Source organism: Macaca fascicularis, chromosome 8 (genome assembly GCF_037993035.2).
Source record: "Macaca fascicularis isolate 582-1 chromosome 8, T2T-MFA8v1.1".
NCBI lineage: Eukaryota > Metazoa > Chordata > Mammalia > Primates > Cercopithecidae > Macaca > Macaca fascicularis.
This window is the reverse complement of record NC_088382.1, coordinates 95,751,002-95,772,151: the sequence shown is the minus strand read 5'-3', so window position 1 is coordinate 95,772,151 and position 21,150 is coordinate 95,751,002. Positions and strand designations below refer to the sequence as shown.

General features: G+C 38.3%; 1 pseudogene; it reads right to left on the bottom strand.

Moving 5' to 3' along the window:
• Positions 1-18,676: 18,676 nt before the first annotated feature.
• On the bottom strand, positions 18,677-20,937 carry LOC135964544 (large ribosomal subunit protein eL42-like; annotated as a pseudogene).
• Positions 20,938-21,150: the final 213 nt, after the last annotated feature.

Sequence of the window (21,150 nt, the reverse complement as noted above, 5' to 3'; positions counted from 1 at the left end):
GTCATAGGAGGTTGATGATGAACTTGAAGCTGAAAACTAAATGGAATTTAAAGGTAATAGGTTCATTGAACCTGGGGTGGGAAAGAAAGCATCTGTTATTTTGTGTATATAAGACTTTATGTTTCACAAGTATAACAAATAGAGAAGCATATGTTGACAGAAGGAAATTGAAATGCAGGGAATAGAAATTGCAATCACAGTTTTCTGTTACAGGGCTTACAATATTGCCAATATTTACTGACAAGCTTTTGGGACAATAAATAACTGAAAAGATAGTGATAATAAAGCAAATAAGAGCAATAATTGTGATATTCATGGAAATGCACGATAGTGCAGACAAGAGTAATTCACTCTCCCTAGGAAAGTCAAGTAAAGCTATAGAGAGAAGGTGACACAAACTAGGTCCTGAAAGATGAGTAGGGGCTCACCACCTGGCAGAAAGAAGAAAGATAATTCTAGGAAGAAGAAATGTATGCATATGGCATGATGATGTTTGGGAACACAGCATTTCTGAAGATCAGAGAGACATTGAGTGTGATGGGGTAGGGGCAGGTGGTGGGCAGTGATAAAAAGGGAGGCTGGGAGGTGAGGCTGTGGCTGGCCTGGGAAGAGCCTTTCATGCTATGCTTTCAGGGATGGCAGTGGAAAAACAGTTTACATTACAAAATAACATGGCAACTAACTACTGGAAGATGATATATTTTCTGACTGGCATATATCTTCCCTTTTGAGGTTTCCACATTAGAAAGTAAGGAAGAGAACTATTTAGCATAAATATGACTGCATTTGTTACTCTGGCCATTAAAAGAGTCTCAAATGCTGTAACCGATGTTGTGCTTCCTCAGCAGAGTTTTGGGAAGAGACAAGTAGCAGTACAGTACAGCAGTTCAGAACATAAAAGTTTGGCTTTAGATTGTCTGAGTTTGAATATTGGCTCTCTCTTGACTAAGTGATTTAACCCCTTAAAGCCTCATCTGTGAAATGGACTTGAAAACAGTATTACTGATGACAATAGACACAGGGCACTACTAGATGGGGAAGACAGGGAGGGGTCAGGGTTGAAAAACTAACTGTTGGGTACTATGCTCACTACCTGGATGACAGGATTAGTCGTACTCCAACCTCACTACCATGCAATATACCCATGTAACAAACCTGCACATTATTCGGAATCTAAAATAAAATTTGAAATTATAAAGAAAAAATATATATATATTAATTTTTTTTCTTTTTTTCTTTTCTTTTCTTTTCTTTTTTTTTTTTTTTTTTTTTTGAGACAGGGTTCCACTGTGTCACCCAGACTGGAGTGTAGTGGCGTGATCTCAGCTCACTGCAACCTCTGCCCCCTGGGGTCAAGCAACCCTCCCACCTCAGCTTCCCAGGTAGCTGGGATTACAGGCATGCACAACCACACCTAGCTAATTTTTGTATTTTGTGTAGAAATGGCATTTTGCCATGTTGCTCACGCTGGTCTTGAACTCCTGGACTCAAGTGCTCCACTGGCCTTGGCCTCCCAAAATGCTGAGATTACAGTCATGAGGCACCACACCCAGCCTGAAAATAGTATTACTTAACTTCACGGATTTGCATGAGAATTGAAATAATACTTGCAAAACACTCAGTTCAGTGCGTCCCACAAATAGAAATAATAAATATTAGGTAACAAGAGGTCAACATTCAAGATGCATTCAGTACACATCAGAATCCAGTCTCTTATCTCATAGAGCCTAAATCAGTACTCATTCAATCTGAGAGTTACTTCACTGGAACTTCACTGACATCAGAAATAAACTTGTTTTTCTGGGGCTATACTAAATATTCCTTCCCAGAATCTGCACAGAAATTCCAATGATGGATGAACAACAACTGCTTGGCATGTCAGTCACTCCAAGACTTTGACATCATTAAGGTAATCTAAGTACAGGTAGTTTTGTCTTAACTATTTTTTTAAAAAATAATTAAGAGACTTGAAAACTACATTGTAGTTACTGTGAAACAAAATAATTGGAGTGACCTTGAAGCAGTCGTTACTCTTGTCATCATGAAAATGATAGAATAAAATGAGCCGAGACACACAAATTAATGGAAGATCATGCATAAGTTTTTACACTACATGGCTTAGAAAATTCAAAGAAAGGTTTTAGTAGCTAGGCAAGAGGAAAAATGTGGATAAGAAAGGCCATGGCAGAAGAGCTTTAAGAAAAATGGCCGGTAAGAACAGCTCTTTATCTCTTTCTCTCTGTCTCTCCTTGTCCTCTCCCTGAAGGAGTGGAGAAGGAGAGTGACTGGGGAGGAATTAGTTAAGAGGCTGGCTTAGCATAGCCAAGCACAATGATAAGTTCCAGAAGAAAAGGCCCTAGACATCTTAAATTTCTAACAAAGAAAAGAAAAGAAAACAAAATATGCCAGCTATTTTTTTGGTAAAAGGAGTGAAGGGCACCTCTTCACATTTTATTATGAAAGGAAAAATCTTTTTCGTACAGCCCATCTCCACTCACCGCTGGGCTGAACACAGAGAAGGGACAGAAGTAATTATGTGCAGAATACATACTCCCTGGGTGAGCGGGAGCCGGGCATGTACAACTGCAGGTAGAATATTGGAAAATTTCAAGAACAAGAATTATGTTAACTTAGAAAATTGCCTCAAGTCAGGACTTTGAGATGACTGTGGGGATTATGAAAATGAATTATCCCCATATGTGATGATTACATAAGGAACTTGGTAGGCTTGTACTTATATTTCTTAGGCCTGCTGAGGATTGGATCTCCCCACTACATGTTGTCTCTCTCTCTTTTTTATTTTTTTGAGACAAAGTCTTGCTCTGTCATCCAGGATGGAGTGCAGTGGCATGATCTTGGCTTACTGCAGCCTCAACTTGCAGGGCTCAAGCGGTCCTCCTCCCCAGCCTCCTGAGTAGCTGGGACGACAGGCCCATGTCACCACACCTGGTTGATGTTTTGAAAAAGTGTTTTTAGGGTCCAGGAGTGTTGGCTTACACCTGTAATGCTCTAACTTTGGGAGGCCAAGGCAGGAGGATTTCTTGAGCCCAGGAGTTTGAGACCAGCCTAAGCAACACAGTGAGACTGAGACTGAGAGATTTAAAGAGAGAGAGAGAGGTCAGGAGTGGTGGCTCACACCTGTAATCCCAGCTTTCTTTATCCTGGTCTCACCGCATTGCCTAGGCTTATATTGAACTTCTGGTCTCAGGTGATCCTCCCGCCTTGGACTCCCCAGATAATGGGATTATAGAAATGAGCCACTGCACCTGGCCTCTTTCTCTCTTAACATTTCTTGATCCTTCTGTTGAATACTTTTAGTTAATATTTCAGGGAGTAAACATTAAAGACACAACCAATGAATAACTAAATCAATGTGCATATGTTTTAGTTTTTACCTACTAGATTTTCAAGTCCTTAAGGGCAAGAAACATCATGATGTCTCCACAACATTCTATAATTACGAATAATTTGACCTCAAGTGAGTCACGTGAACTGTCTGTGCCATGGTTTCATTAGCTACAAGATACAAATGGTAGTTGCTCCAACATCATTTATTTCTTGTGATAATATAATGAAATGATACAAGTGAAGTGTATATCATGGTGCCTGACCCATGAGCTCTATTTGTGGATATGTTGCCCAATGTTTGTAAATGCCCCGTTAGACCTTTCAGTCAGAGGGTGAAATCTCTCAAAGATTTTATTGTACTGCCCCTATGAGATTCCTAGAATGCTGTAACAAAGTATCCCAGACTAGATGGCTTATCACAACAGAAACGTATTGTCTCATAGTTTTCATGGCTAACAGGCTGAAATTAAGGCGTTGTGAGGGCTATGCTCCCTCTGAAACCTGCAGGAGAAAATTCTTCCTTGCCTCTTCCTAGCTTCTGGTGGTTTGCTGTCACTCTTTGGTGTTCCTGGCTTGTATCTGCAGCAATTCCATCTCAATCTCCATTGTCATATAGCCTTCTCCCTGCATGTCTTTCTTCCTCCCATAAGACACCATCATACTGGATTTGTGGCCCACCCTCTTCCAGTATGACCTTATCTTAACTAATTGTATCTCCAGTGGTCCTATTTTCAAAGATACTGCAGGTTAGGACTTCAATATATCTTTTTAGGGGGTCACAAGTAAGCCCATAAAACGACTTTATTTTATGTTCATTAACTCTATGAATACCTATAACCATCAAACATTAGTTCCAATTAAATAAACCGTGAAAGGGGAGGTTGTTTAGATTGCCCAAGATTATGGAAGATAGAAGTCAAACTCTGCTTCACAGCTCTTTACTAATAAAATACCTAAATGCAGGTATGTGACTGTAGATAAATAAATCACAAATGAAAGGTCAGCTTTTTTGGTAAGCAATTGCTTGATTTACATGTATTTACACATATTGTGTTTATGTTATGGTTGTGTGCTCATGTCAGGCTTTTTTGCAACAATATAGAATGCAATCCCAAAGCAACAACCTGGAAATAAAGTAAGTGGTGTTTTGAACGCAGTCTGGTACAGATGAGGTAGATAAATGTGATGTTGAAGGTTTTTATTGTTTTGCTTTTGCGTGTTTGTTTTTTGAGACAGGGTCTCACTCTGTCACTCAGGGCTGGAGTGCAGTTGCACAATCATAGCTCACTGAAACTTTGGCCTCTTGAGCTCAAGCGATCCTCCCGCCTCAGCCCCTGGAGTAGCTAGGATTACAGGTATGTGCCACCATGCCTGGCCAATTTTTTATTTTTTGTAGAGACAGGGTCTCACTAGTTGCCTAGGCTGGTCTCATAGACCTGGGCTCAAGTGATCCCCCTGCCTTGGCCTCCCAAGTGCTTGGATTACAGGAGTGAGCCACTACTCCCATGCTGTGTGTCTTTTTTTGTTCATTTGTGTGTTCAATAAAGAAGAAAACATTATTTTCCAGGAAAAAGATGACAAAGGGAATCCAACAAAAAGAGCACCTTTTGGGATCTTGGTGAAGTCAGAACCAAGTTACAATGTCTGAAGTTGTAAAAGCACATAGACAGGAAAGCAGTGTCCACATAAAACACGCAAATGACCTGAGCAGTCCCGAAACTTATTATGAATGAGGATACAGAGAGACACTCAGTACCTTTTCTGTGGTTCCTGGGCAGGTATGGTTATTAGAATGTTGGACTCCAGAGCCCTTGCTTGATTAATCATCTCATGCAGCCTCTATCTAGTTGGGACCTGCCTTGCCCCACTGTTTCTACCACCTCATGAAGATTTCTCAGTCCCAGGCTTCACATTTGGGCCTCTCAAGACCCCACCTTCTCAGAGAAGATGTCATTGAGCAACAATATTTTCATTACATCATCCTTGTTTTGTTTTGCATTTGTTGAAGAATACCTCATTTTGATTATACTTTGTAGGAATAAACTTGATTATTTGAAATGCAATTAAAAGCGAAACCTATATGACAGCAAGAATAATTATGGAACATCAGTTGAGCAAGGTTTATGTACAAAACACTGCCTCACTCCTTTTTACCCATCAACCCATCAATTTGATCCTCAGAACTCTTTAGACATAAGGTTAGATATGAGGTACTGTTATTTGTTATTCAGAGATTAGAAAACAGATTCATGAGGTTGGTGCTTTGTCCAAAGTCTACTGAGAAGAGAGTCATTCAGTCTGGAGAGATGTTGAGATCATCTTTGGTCTTAGATGTTTCTGTTCTCTTCTGGAAGCTTACTAGGCCTACAGCTAGTATTGATCATACATTTTGTTTGTTTAGGTCCATTACATGGCCATCACTGCTGGTTGCTCAGAGTCACATCTCATAGTGCTGCCTGGCTATTCCTGAGGAAGTCTCACATGTGCAGACGATCAGCTCTGGAGTGCATAATGCTGCTGTTATAAATTTGCATTTTCTAGTTGTAGAAATACAAAAATATTCCAAGGAAATGCACACAAAGTGTTTTTGAAAAGCAAACATTTGTGCAAAAATGATGTTTTTCATTTTTCTCTGTGTTGCTGGCTGTATTTCTTTGGAAGGTGATTATTATACTGAATGATTGTTAGCACAGAACGTCAAGGCCATCACGATCTCATCTTATGCAGTCAGCATTTCTATTGAATTACAAATGTGGCATTCATATTCTCAAACCATTTTTGTCTTTCTGGCATTTGCCTGAAAGACTGAGTTCCGTTGCTTGTTTTAATAATCTATCTCTCTTTGACATATAATAATTCAGATCTTCCTTTATGTGGAAAGATGAGCATCCCTCCTGTGATGAGATGCTCACCGCCATTTCTGACCTAGAGGTAGGGTCGTAGCAGGTAGGGGTGGAGTGTGGGGCTCTGGGTCTGACATAAGGTCAGAATCCCAACTCTGCTTCTGTGCTCAAAATTGCTTAACTTCTTTTGTTCTTGGTTCACCCATTAGTAAAATAAGGATAATAGCAATTATACCTGTTTCTTAGCATTTTAGTGAAGATTAAAGGAGATTGTTTGGGGGGGAAATGCTTTTCCTTTTCGGTACTCTCAGAACACTTCTGCTTACCAAAACATGGGGATTTCTCCCTTACCACACAATTCTCCAATTCTTTGCAGACACCAACTGGGTGTCCTACAATTTGTAAACCAAAATTAAAATTCTAACCTTCCCAGCAGGCTGAATGGAACCCCTCTTGCCCAATGGTACCCCAAAGAAACCTGAAAAACTAGTTCAGGCCATGTTGTGAAATGGGGTGAAATGCTTCATTACACCCTCATCCCTTTGGAGCTTAGACACAACTGACCAGCATTAACATTAAAACAGATATCTTAAAATTCACAAAACACACTCTGTAGCAAGAGATACCAAATTCTGACTCTGGTATTGCATCACATGACAGAAAACAGGCCCTGAAGGGAATCAAAGTAATTTTATCCTCAAATTTATTTATTTAACATGAGAATCTCTTTCCCTTGCTAGGTCTTTTCAGCAAAGTCTGACACCTTTTAGGGTCAAATAAGAGATATTCACCATCTATTTTCTCTGAAGCCTACTACCTAGAGACTTCATGTACATGACAAGAACCTTGGCCTCCACACCTCATTTATCTAAACTTAAGCACTTTTTCTGCTGAATTCAGCTCTTCAGGCAGAGCTCACCTTTTCCAACCGATTGCTAAATATTTGAATCCACAGATGACCTAGAGCCCCTGCTTTGAGATACCCTGCCTTGCCAGCTCAAACCAATGTATACCTTACATGTGTTGATTTAAGTCTTTTCCTATAATTTCTGTCTCTCAAAAATGTATAAAACCAAGCTATAACCCAACCACCTTGGGTACATATTCTCAGGACCTCCTGAGGCTATGTTATGGGCCACAGTCCTTAACCTTGGTGAATTAAAACTTTAATCTGATTGAGACTTGTCTCAGATACTTTTTGGTTTCCAAATTCAATTAAATTCTGACACTAACATAAGTTAGTGCACACCCCCACAGGTGAAGGGCTCAGGCCCATATGACTGCCTCCATGTAAGATGCTAATTGCAAGTAGTGGGTTTCCAGGTTACCCACAACTTCTGATGGACCATTTACAAACTGGAGGGTCTCATAACCCCCTTCTTGGGTTTGAGCATTTGCTAGAATGGCTCACAGAACTCAGGGAAACACTATCTTTACCTATTTTACTATAAAGGATGCAACTCAGGAACAGGCAAATGGAAGAGGTATATAGAGCAAGGTATGGGGGAATGAAACCACCTTTGCAAAGATTATGTTACTAAAACACCACAGGTTTGTCCTAGGTCCATTTGCTTGCCACAATGAAAGCCAATCACTGAGACAATGAGTATTGCCAGGAAAGAAGGCTCTAATCCAAGGCTACAGAAGAGGAGATGGGAGGTCAGACTCAAATCCATCTCCCTGACCAACTAAAATTGGGGTTTATATAGCAGGGAAGGAACATAACTACATGTGTGTAAACAGGAATTGGGTGGGGGTGAGTAAGGAAGAGGAGTTAATTAACCAACATGAAGCAGATGGTCAGATAGGCAATCATGACAGGTGAGAGATGTGGCATCTTATTGTTCAGATTCAGTGATCTGGTAAGTTTCAGTTTCTTGATACTATCTGGGAGGACTGATGGTTGGTTTCCTGAGAAAGGGACTCAGATAAGATAAATGTAACTTTCTTAAGTTTTAAGATTGGAAGTATCAATTTCTATGTTTATTCAAAATAAACCATAAACATCACTTCTATGGGAGAACTGGGCCAGTTTCAGTCTCCCCTATTTATCAGTTCCTCAATCATGTGGAATCTGATCGTTCATCCTTCTGGCTGCTTCATGCTAAGGAAGAGCATTGTGGGTAGTTCCATGCCATGGGTGATCATGTGACCACTCAGGAATCAGAGGTTAATCTAATATCATGATTTTCTTCAGAAGTACATTTTTTTTCCTCTCCAGTCCACAACTTTCACCAAAGACAAATCACAGCAGGACCAACCTACCTGCAAAATAATCTTCAGTCCCACTATACTGGGCCTGATTACCCACATGAAGTACAACAAGAATCACTGTCCATAAAGGCTCTTCTAAATGGACTTTTCTTAAACCTCTCACAAGGCCATTTTAGTCAAAGCCCTGGGAAAATAACCAGTTCTTCCAACTGTATCCCATTATGAAAGAAAACAAATTTTTATTGAACTTATGCAAACAACCACATTGTCATGAATTGAGAATATTCACAAATAGTTTATGAATTCTGGAGAAATTAGGCAGAAAGAGGAATATGACTCAAATTCTGCATACTCTACTTATTTGCTAAAGGCTATAAATAGCTCAAAGAAAAAATTCTGTAGACTATGAAAAGCGAAAGAATCAGCAATGTTTCAAAGAAAAAAAGCCATTATAAAGTATTTCTGCCTCCATTAGTTCAGTCCATGCAATCAACTTCTGCTCTGCTCCATATTGGATTTGTAAATGTTATCAACACATCCACCTTTCAATTAGAGTCCTGGACATTTTTCTCTAGTCCAGTGGTATAATCTCCAGTTACGAGAAACATGCATTGAAGAGTCCTTTTCATGAACTCTCCCAAAGAAACAAGCCCTGGACTATAGCTGATTATAAACTGCTTTTTGCAAAGAATCAAAGCAAAACAATTGTGGATGACAAAAGTTTCAGGACAGACACAATTGACAAAGAAATTTGGCATATAAAAATTTATATTTTTGTGGCATATAAAAATTTAATGTAATAATCATAATTATTACTGACAACATATGTTAAGACATATCAGGATTTTAGGAATCTGATAAAATCCTGAGACACATTAACAGCACATCTATATAAATATAACCCAAAGAAAGTTAAATACCACCTCACATTGACGATGCTTCCTGTATAACTTTAACAGAACAAATAATCCTAATATGTCTCTCTTGAACTTTAGGAGACCCAATATCCAAAAAAGTTAGAGTAAGGTCAAAATGATGAATTTAGAAGTTGATATTTTGCTTTTGGAAAGTTTGTCAAATGTCAAAGGCTTAAGACACTTGATATCACAAAATAGATTTGCAGGTCACTATAAAATAGTCATTCATTTGGCCAAAATGATAAAAACATATACTTTTTGATAAAGATGAAACTTAGTTTTCCAAACAATAAGACCTAATACAGACAACACATGGCCAGCTAAATCTGTCTTCTCCCCTCCATTTTGTTCCCCGGCAGTTTACTCAAAAGTTAAACAAAAATCTCTTATTAATATTACACAAAAATTTTGTTCAAAAGAGAAAATGAAATTTTACATTTGTACGGTGTATTATTAATGTTAAAGCTAATTTTAATAAAGCTTTATAAACAAGTCTATCTAATTTTAATCAGTTTGACCATAAGGTAAGATTTCCAAAAACCTTTTATAACCTTTCACAATTTTTTTTTTTTTAAAGAGCAGATCGATGCTTCAAGAAAACCCTATTATACCAGCACTGGCCTTGCATCAGTGTACTTTTGATATTAATGTTTAATTTATAGAGAAACTGTGAATTAATTTCATCCCTCAAAATCTGCCCTTACAATCTCACATGCCCATGTCTCCCATGATAATTCCTGGGCCTAGAGGGATTGAATAGTTTTAATTTTTGGCTTTGTGTGAAAGCAGTTCATTTTGATTGTTACCTTCTCCTGGGTCTGAAGATAAGGCTTTGGTGTGAATGTTCAAGATTTAGAAGGAGTAAGGGAGTAAGTGCCTTTTTTAGACCCTGGAGTCAAAGCCTTGTAACTTTTCAACAGAAGGACTAGGTAATAGGACATTTATACTGTGGAAAGTCCTATCATTCTCTCTAACATGTCACAAATTAAAACACTGTGACTTAGTGTCCAGTAGTTACTGCCCACAGCACTTCAAACCACTGTACTAAAGTGGTGAGGTTATTTCTTGCATGTGTCTAATTGCTAGCAACCTAGTGACAGAACTGAAAAAAAAGCGTAAAAAAAGTGACAGCTCCTATGACAACTTATCAAAGAAAGACAATTAACTTTTCTCTTTATCACTTAAAAAATGGTAAATGCAAATATCAGTTTTAGAAATTCAGCAGAGGATAAATAATCAATTTTCACTTAAATACTATACAACCAAACAGGGACCTAGTAAGAATAAGCACAGAATAATTTCGTTTCGGCTCTTTTAAAAGAGTACCATCACACATTTTCAAGAATGGTTTCTACTGACAACTTATTAGGTAACTTTTGCCACTGGAATCTTTAAACCAATGCAACACTGGTACTTATTTTGTTTTTGAGTATATATCTGAAGGCCTAATGGTAATAAAGGCTTGGGATCAAAAGTCACTGAAAAGTCTCACATTTTTCATTACTACTTAATTCAAGTGCATGTCACTTAATTTTAATAGTGGTAAACACAACTAAAGTAATTTGAGAGAAATCCCAGTTAATATGATTTTCCTAAGAACAAAGCCAATATTTCCTGAACATTAAAACTTTGTTCCCATACCACAATTTTCTTCTCATCACCTAAAGGAAAAGACTCGAAATCAACTTAAATTATTGATTGAATTACATTTCAATGGAAAGAAACATAATTTAAACAATTCTACTCCCACCTTCTTTACCAAATAACAAAATAAATATTATACTATTTCTATTCTGAACATTAAAAATAAGTCTTTTATTTGAATTTTTTGCCAGGAAACTTAAGGCTCTTATAGTTCTCTAAATCATCAGAGGTAAGCAAAACCAATCCAGTTTTAAATAGCTGGTATGCTTGATAATTTTTTTTCTTTTGGAGGCTTGACAAAGATTCCTTAGGATTTTAGATAAACAGAGCAAATACTGAACTGTTGGAAATGCCTAAGAAACAAAATGAATATTCACAGAACCAAATACACACCTTAATTTAGAAACTAAAAAACATTGACAGTTTTATATATGTATATGTAAGTAAGACCCCAAGGAGAACAAACAGCAAGTAAATGAAAATTAAAAGCAAAAGTAAACAGGAAAGTAACCCCAATTTTTTCTCCTACTCAATTGACTATGGAGACTGCAGTTGTTACCCAGAGTCTAAAAAGCAAAGAAAAAAACAAACAAAAAAACCCCATGATGGATATCCTGTTCCTTATACACAAAGTAATGTCTTTAAGTCTACCAATACCACTACATATTTTGTACAATTAAGAAAATCACTTTAGACCCGTGACCACTAAGTGCATTAGTGCTAGTACTTACTATCTATGCAGAATAGCAGACACAGTGTGAAACAAAGCAATGTGGCAAGTATGTAAAATGTGACTCCATGTTAAATGTAGCTTCATGCTTAACTGTATTAAAAAATAATTGCCAAACTGCCAGTGTATTTCTTTATAATATTTCTCAATTCACTTTCATCAAGACTAAGAGTTTTAACTATGAGCAACATTAATTAGCCAGATTTTTTAAATTTTCTATTGGGTATTAAAGAATATTTTACTATCTAAATCTTTTCAACTTTTATTTTCTCTGCATGTATGCAAAGATAGACATACAGAGAAACAGACAAAAAAACTACATGTGACATGCACAGACCATCTATGGCACGCTTGGACTTTCTGCTTTGTCCTAAGTTTTCTCTTGTTTAAAATAACCTTTCTTACCAAAAATATATCTTTATATTCATAACTTTCTTTACATTTTTGTCACTTGTTTGCTGGTTCCTTTCTACCCTGTTTTATAAATAACATTTCCAAGTCTCTAATTTGAATGAATCTTTAGATAACTTTTGAATAAGACAAAATTATTCCTTTTTTTCAATAAAGACATATATTATTTGACACATTTTATGTACAAAACTACATATTAACTACAATTCTTATTGTTAGTAACCTTAAATTTTAGTGTAAACCTAGGAAGCAAGAACTCTGAAACTGTCTATTAGATATTAGCATTTTATAGATAAGAACCATACCACAATTTTAAAAAACATGTTTCCTTGTATCATAACACTTTCTCAACTGGAAATGACCCAGACATTCAAGGAGTATCAAAAGTAATTTTAAGATTTTAAATTACACAAAAAGTTTACCCACAAGCATTTATCCTATTTACATGTACTAAATTCCTTCATTTTATAAAAATTTATCTAGATTACTTCTAAAAACTGAGATATTAGACAAAGCTAGTCATTTAAAATTATTTCCTTGTTAACCATTTTTACAGTCTGTGAAGAGCAGGTGCTCACCTAAGTAAGAACCTTAAAATTAAATATGTAGGTATTTTTTCCAATAACTAAGAATATTCAGTTGTTTTTATTAGACTAACATCATTAAACTAGTCTCATTTATCAACGAAGGCACACAAAGATCATTTTGTTTTGACTGGGTTTATAGTTTTACAAACTTCTGTGCCAAACACTGACATCTCAAAATATCTAGCAGAGACAAAGATAAAACCCAGACAAAAATGTATCCTAACATTTCTGATGATATTTCTATTTTCATCTTACCAATAATTTTAAAGCTTGTTTGTTTATGAAAGATTTATTTAAGTCATATGAACTTGACAATGCTTGGACACATTTACTTAATTTATGAGTGTTCTTTTATTTATAAGCCAATTTGGTAGATTAAACATATAACATAACATAACAAATGTACATACACATAAACACATCTAAATATGTACACACATATACAAACAGAGGTCCAATAGCTTTTACTTCAGAACTCTAGCCATACAATCTCACTGGTCTTACAAACACATTCACATGGCTAAACTCTGTTTGCTCCAATAGGTAATTCAAAGGAGGTTGTGAACCAAAATTTTGAGCAAAGCAGTTTCCATGGTGGTTTGGTTTTTAAAGGTCAAACTTCCTCAGTGTCCAAAGAACACTGGAGTCAAACAGCACCACAGAAGAATATTGCATACTAACCAGGCCTGACCTTGCTTGCATAAAAGCCTTGATACATGGAACTCCATCCCACTTTCCCATTCAATAGCATAACCCACAGAAAGGCCAAACTTCTCCAGATTATAAAAAATGTTGAAGCCAAGCAGTATTACCAAAGGATATCAGTTTATCAAATTCTGATTTCCCATGGCTATACTGACACACACACACACACACACACACACACAATCACAAAAACACAATCCAATGGCTGCAGCAACCAACAAGCCCCAAGACTGTTCAAACTGAAACAGTTACGGTACTTTCCTCTCTCAATCAGCTGGGCTTGTTTAACACGCAAATGGAAACTCCTGTAGAATTATCCAAATAGAAAGAAGCAGATCCCGCTGTCCAGTACCCACAAAATACATTCACTTGCCTGGATGCACACACAACTGCAAACAAGCCTCCAAGAGTGTCCAAACTGAAACAGTCAGGATACTTCCCTCTCTCAGTCAGTCAGGGTTGTTCAATCTCCAAATGGCAATTCCTTTAAAAATCTCCCAAATTGAGAAGAGCAGATCCTGCAGTCTGGGCCCACTAAGGACACTCTCCTATCTTGATGCAGGTGTCAAATTTCAAAAGCTGTTCTTCCTAAGCAGTCAGGAACACGGTTGGGGCTGGCATTTTTTAAAAGTTTATTTACATTGGCAGGGTCAAATACAGAGACCAAAATCCAACTACAGGTAAAGAAGGGCCAGACAGCTGCTTAGGAGGCCTTCTGAAATTCTCTTGACCCATGACAGCTGAGCCATGACAATGCATTCTCAGTCAGGGAACCAAAATCTGTTACCACAACACCAGGGGTTTGGTCTAGGTCCCGTTGCTCACCACACAGAAAGCCAGTCACTCAGTATTGTCAAAGAAGAAGGCTTTAATCAAGCTATGCAGCCAAGGAGATGGGAGATGAGTCTGAAATCCATCTCCCTGACCAACTAAAATTGGGGGGTTTTATAGCAGGAAAGGAATGTAACTACACATAGGTAAACAGGAATTAGGGGGGGGTAATGAAGGAGCTGATCAACAGGAAGCAGGTGGTTGCTTAGCCAATCATGATGCTTGAGGGGTCTGGCATCTTATTGTCCAGATGTGGTGATCTGATAAGTTTCAGTTTCTTGACACTACATGGGAGGCCTGATGGTTGGTTTCTTAAGAGAGGAACTCAGATAAAACAAATGCAACTTTTAAGTTTTAAGATTGAGAGTATCAATTTCTATGTTTAGTCAAAAGAAACAATAAACATCAGTTCTATGGGACAATTGGGCCAGTTTCAATAACAGTGAGAAAATTATGACAGTGAGAGATCTGACCTAAGCAACTCCATCTTGCCTTTAACCTCTGAGCTACCTTTGTTCCTTTCTGGGTGTATGCCATACTAACTTTGAGAGGAATTTTGTTTATAGTTTAAGACAAAGATGATAATAGCCCCCCCGCCGAAACAAATCCTTCCTTGCTTGAAAACCAGATCAGCTTTGTAAAACCAACAAATTAGCCACAAGATTAGAAATTATGTCCCAGGAGTCAAAGAGCCAGAGGCCACAAGATCACTAGCCTCCCCAGTTGCTTGTACGGATAACATCATTATTGTAAAACCCAAGTTTAGTATTTGAGATTGATATGGTTTGGCTCTGTGTCCCCACCCAAATCTCATCTCTAATTGTAATCCCCTTGTGTTGAGGGAGGGATCTACTGGGAGGTGATTGAATCCTGGAGGCAGTTTCCCCAATACTATTCTCATGATAGTGAGTGAGTTCTCATGAGATCTGATGGTTTTATAAGTGCTTGACAGTTTCTCTTTCACATGCTTTCTATCTCACCTGCTGAGATGTAAGACATGCCTGCTTGTTCTTCTGCCATGATTGTAAGTTGCATGAGGCCTCCCCAGTCATGCAGAGCTGTGAGTCAATCAAACCTCTTTCCTTTTTAAATTACCCAGTCTCAGGTATTTCTTTACAGCAGTGTGAAAACAAACTAGTACAGAGGTAATTTTCAGACCTTGAATTCTGATTAATGAACTGGTACCACCCAGATCAATAAACTGGCTCATCCTGTATTATGGCCCTCTAACCAGGAACTGATTCAGCACAAGAGGACAACTCCAATCCCAGTGATTTCATTCCCAACCCAACCAATCAGCATTCCCCATTCCCTAGCCCCCTGCCTGCGAAACTCTCTTTGAAAAACCCTAGCCTCTGAATTTTCAGGGAGACTAATTTGAGTAATAATAAAACTCTGATTTCCTGTTTAGTTGGCTCTAAGAGTGTTAAACTTTTTATTTATTGTAATCCCCCCATCTTGATAAATTGGCTCTATCTGGGCATCAGACAATATGAACCTCCTGGGCAGTTGCAAAAAGGGGTGCAGAACTTCCATGCCCTGTCCCGATGTGCCACACCTTTGGCAACTAGAACCTTCCTAAATATCTACATTTTTGGCAACTGGAAGCTCTTTGAACTCTAAGTTTTGGGTTTTTTGGAGTCTTCATTACATAGGCATGATTGATTAAGCTATTGGTCCTTAGTGATCAACTTAAACTTCAGCCTCAGTTGAGGCTGAAAGTTCCAGCCCTCTAATCACAAAGTTGGTTCCCCTGGTAACCAGCCCCCAATCCTGAGGCTCTCCAGGAACTCCCAGCCATCAGCCATCTCATTAGCTTACAAAAGGATGCTTATCACTTCAGAGATTCAAGGATTTTAGGAGCTGTGTGCCAGGAAATGGACTAAAAGCAAAATATATATTTCTTATTCTATCACAATATCACAAAATAGTGCATTCAAAGGGCTTAGCACAGTGCTAAATAGTAAGTCTAGAAAAAATATTAGCGAATAGTACCTTCACAGTTACTTCTTCTCTCAATTCAGAAGCCACAGGGCTTGTATTCTAAATGCTTTATAATTATTTACTGAGAACTTTTACCCATAGAGATGTCTTAAGAAATCTTGAATCAGTTTTATGAATTAATCTCAAAGTGAATTTAATGAACACTTAGTGACCATTTCTAGGACATCAGGCACTCTGCTCAGTCTTGAGAGCAGAGGCAACAAATCATGATGAATCCTGTTCTCAAGGATTCTTTCAATGTCTCAAAGGAGACATTTACAAAAACATGATTATAAATTGTAGGTGCAAGGATATAGGGTTGCAGTAGGAACAGGGGGAGTGCCATTTAGTTCTGACTACAGTTCCCAGGGCAATATCACACACTTGGTGAAGACACAGACGCTTCCTTCTCTCCCTTGTCTGGTGTATCATTCATTCCCATCACATTTGCCTTGTAAACATTTCTTGTCACTCTATGCCACTTCAGTGTCCTAGTTCAGAGGCTCATCGACTCTGGTCTGGACTAGTGCAGTGGTCCCTGTGTAATCTCCAGGTGTGTCCAATCCATTGTCAAAAATAAAACATTGGTCTGGATTAGTAAGAAGAGGCTTTATTCAAAATGATTATTGCAAGATGGCGGGTAGTAGGGAGAATGGAAGGAAGGAATTATTGCATCAGGGAGGTGATTGGATCATGGAGGTGGTTTCCCTCATACTGTTCTCATGATAGTTATAATAAAGAGAATGCTCTGACCATGAGATCTGCAAACATCAAAAGAATCTCTCTTTCAGGGGGAGGAATAAATAAGGAGAGAGAACCGGGTGCAGGAAAATGAAATAAAAGAGAATGGCCTGAGTGGACAGTAGACCAGAGTGTGTTGTAATGCCAGCCAGTTCTCAGTGTAGGGGGAGGTTGCTACGGAGGGTTGTGTGCTGGTTGAAGCTGAGGGTGGGCCAAAGTCAGGGAGTAGGCGGGGAGGAGAGAATCTTCACCAAATATTAAATGAGGTTTGACTAACAAGCATTTTGTTCTGGTTTGTCACCGGGGAAAAACATTTACCTAATTATTTCTGAGGCAAAAAATGGGAATTTGAAGGGTCTGTGTCTGGCTTTGTCATAGGTAAATTAGAGTGATGGTGGAGACACATATGAGTATTATTTAAATTATATAGGGACTCGTTTCCTTGTAGTAAGCTGTCTCCAGAAAACAAAAGGGATTCCTGCATCCCTAAACCATTACCATTTTCAAGGAACACAGGGCTCAGGCAAGTTCAATGTTGTTACCATCTTCTACTCAGCCACAAGAACTTTCTTTCTGAATGCAGGTATGGTCAAGTGAGTCTTTATTTAACATAGTTCCATGGCTCTCACCACAGGATAAAGTCCTTAACGGCCCTTGCATACCTCTCCTGCCATATCTCCAGCCTTGCACTCCAGCAACCCCAAACTGCTTGGAGAGTGTGGTCTATGCCATGAGATTTTCAGCCTCTACACCTTTGCCCAAGCTATCCCTTATGCCTGCAATGCCATCTCACCCCTTTACCTGATGAAACCTACACTCTTAATGATCCTCAATGTCTCAGATAAGGCAACATCTTCAGAAGCTGGATACTCTCTTTGGGTTCCTGCAGTATTCTGAAATTACAGCTCTTGTTACACACAGCACATTGTAATAATTGTTTTTCTTGTGTCATTAGCATCAGGAACTATATTATAAACCACAACAGTTAACATTTATTTAGCGTATGTCTGCTTCTTCACCAAGTACTATAAACTCACTTTATAATCTCCATTTTTCAGACAGGAAAACTGAGACTAGAAAAATAAGCAACTTGACAATTGTCATGCAGAGACACTGAATTGCATAGAATGGACATGCTAATGTGAAGATTAACTTAGAATTGCATCTCCCATGTTCTCTAGTGGTGCCTAGTACCCTAGTGGTGACAGAATGTTGGAGCTTGGAGGGATTGTGGTGTATATATCCAGTTCATTGCCACCAGTGTACAGATATTTAACCGTTGGGAGGCAGAAGACACAGAACGTAATGTGATCTAACAATACTGCCTATTCTAGTTCCTGTTGATGTTTAGGATGGCAAGTATATATTTTGTCAATAGTGTAATACTCAAGTTAATTTATGTGTACAGTAAATACAGCCCTAGAAACCTGATATCTTTATTCACAGTTCTGAGAAGCATCCAGCAGCTGTTTGGCTTTCACTCCCAGAGAAAGCTTTCTGGTGTCCAGGGACTTCTCCTTTGCCTCATTCCCTGATCCTCTGATAGTGGCAAAATGTGGGTTCTGTGTCCTTACTATGGCAGATAAAGAGCTACTGAGAAATCCAGTGGTCGTGACTTGTTATTTCATTTATTCACTCAAGCAGTTATTTATTTATTCATTAGATAACCTGACCAATATAAATTTTATTATTTTTTAATTTTATTTTTAAAATGTAATGTAATTTAATTTTTTTAAGAGATGGAGTCTCCCTTTGTCACCCAGGCTGGAGTGCAGTGGCGTGAACATGGCTCACTGCAGCCCTGACCTCTCAGGCTCAAGCCATCATCCTGCCTCAATCCCCCAAGTAGCTGGGACTACAGGCTTGTGTCACCACGCCCAGCTACTTTTAAATATTTTTTGTAGAGATAGGGTTTTGCCATATTGTCCAGGATGGTCTTGAACTCCTGAGGTCAGACAATCCACTCGCCTCGTCCTTCCAAACTGCTGGGATTACAGGCGTGGGCCGTTGTGCCCAGCCTGACCCATATTTATTAAGTACTTAACTTGTGCTGGGTACTATCCTAGGCTCTGGAGATAAAAAGAAAAATGGGACATGATTCCTATCTTCAAGGAATTTCCAAGCTTCTAGAAGAATCAGTCTGGTAAACAAAAAAGCAGTATGAAGATATCACTGCTAAGTTAGAAATAATGTTGAGTAAAGAAGAAGGAATAAAGAAGCTGTGATTCATCAAAGTATTATTTATGGTAATTATGGTATTATTATGGCAAGACCATGGGCTTCCTTACTATTCTAGGATTCATGTCACTCAAGTAATTATAAAAATTAGAGGCAAATTACCAATTAGATTCCATTGAGAGACAGCATGATTCCATCAAAATGCTATTATGATTTTACAGATTTATGTGTGTGTATATATATAGCACAAAATAAGCATACACTTTGAATCATTAACAAAACAGGCAGAGAACATGGGTGCTGATCGCTGAGTCTGAAAATTAGTACATGTCAGAGCATCAGGAATGAAATTGTCTGCCACACTCTCTTGTTAAAATGCCATGAGAGACATCAATGGGCTTTGTTCTGCTTTTCCATCTCTTGTAGGTGGTTGACAAGATAAACTCTGAAAGATCTTCTTAGGAGATACTGTTTCTCATTTTTGTTTTCTTTCCATTCTTGTCCTTCCACACTTGTCAAGGTTCTGTGGGCCTGGTGCCACCTGCCTCATGTCCAAGGGCACACAAAAAGACTGCCGTTTTTGGTAGAAGGCCGCTGGGGGAATACCAACTTACAAAAGAAATACTTGTGAAAGGGAAGTACATACAAGTCCAGGAAATATTTCTTTTTCCTCATGTACTTCTTGTTCGAATGAGAACAAACCATGGTAACTTATTCTGACTGCAGTGTTGTCGGCAAGATGTCATCCTCTTCTTTGCTGAGCTGGTAAATCATTGTAGATTCCTCTGAAGACTTGGCCGGGAGCCCTACACCACTTATTGAAGGCACTTCCTCTTCTCACCAACTAAGGATAGTAGTAATTTTCTTCCCCTGAGGACATAAGTTTATGCTTGTGAAATTCAGAACTTTAAATGGTCCAAATTTGGGAAAATGAAAAAATTATAATGTAGTATAATATATAAAATACTATGATACTAACATTGAGGATTACTTTTTTTACCTTTTTTTTCTCTTTTGAACATAAACTCAAGATTTTACTGTCTTCATAATAAAAGATGACACTGAGAATTGGATCACTTGGCCCTTTCTCTTCTTATATCCTCCCAGTTCAAAATGCATCTTTTAATAGCCTTAGACTTGCAATTGGGCTCAACCACTCAAGCCTTAGCACAATCTTTTTTGCAGTTTTAGCCTTTTTCTGGAAAATCGGTTTAGTCTGCCCACCATAGCCACTCTGCTTCCTGTCATAATGCCGCTTTCCCTGGGCATACAGAGAATCCTTGCTCTTCTTGTACTGTGTCACTTTGTAGGGTTGGTGCTTGCCACCCTTCTTACAGAAAGTCCGACAGGTTTTAGGAACATTCACCATGTTTGCATGAGTGCTATCGGCATAGAAAGACAGAGGCCGGGTGGGAAACAGAAGTATACAGCACTTTTTTACTTTTCTTTTAACAAGGGCACCATGGTGGAGAGTGGATTGTGTCTTAAAGCCAGATGGCCTTGTAATTGATGGCTTTTGTACTTGCTAGTCAAGTGTACTTAGGTTAATTTCTTAACGTTATTTGTCTCCTATATAGCACCATTTATAGTGGTAGGATTAAATGTGAGTAGAGGACAAGGATACTGCTAAACACTAGCAGATGCCAGGAGCATACTCTGCCCCTCAAGTTTTGACAATCAGAAATGTTTCCAGACACTGCTTGGGTGCTGAAATCATCCCTGGCTGAGAACCATGGTCATAGACAAAGACACCTTGGACTTGGAGAATGGAAAGTGGGCTCCGCTAGTTATAACACCTACTTAAATTTGCTTTTCTCAATTTTAAAATGTAGGAGTTAAGCAAGATGATCTTTAAGGTGATTTCTACTTCTAACAAGCTGTGATTATATGAAAGAAGGAAATAAATGTACCGGAGATTGAGGAAGGCGTGGGGTTGAAGACCAGGGAAATTGGCTAAGATAGGGAGTGGTCAGGTAAGTTATATATTTCTGAGCAGATGAAGTTGAGAATCCATACCA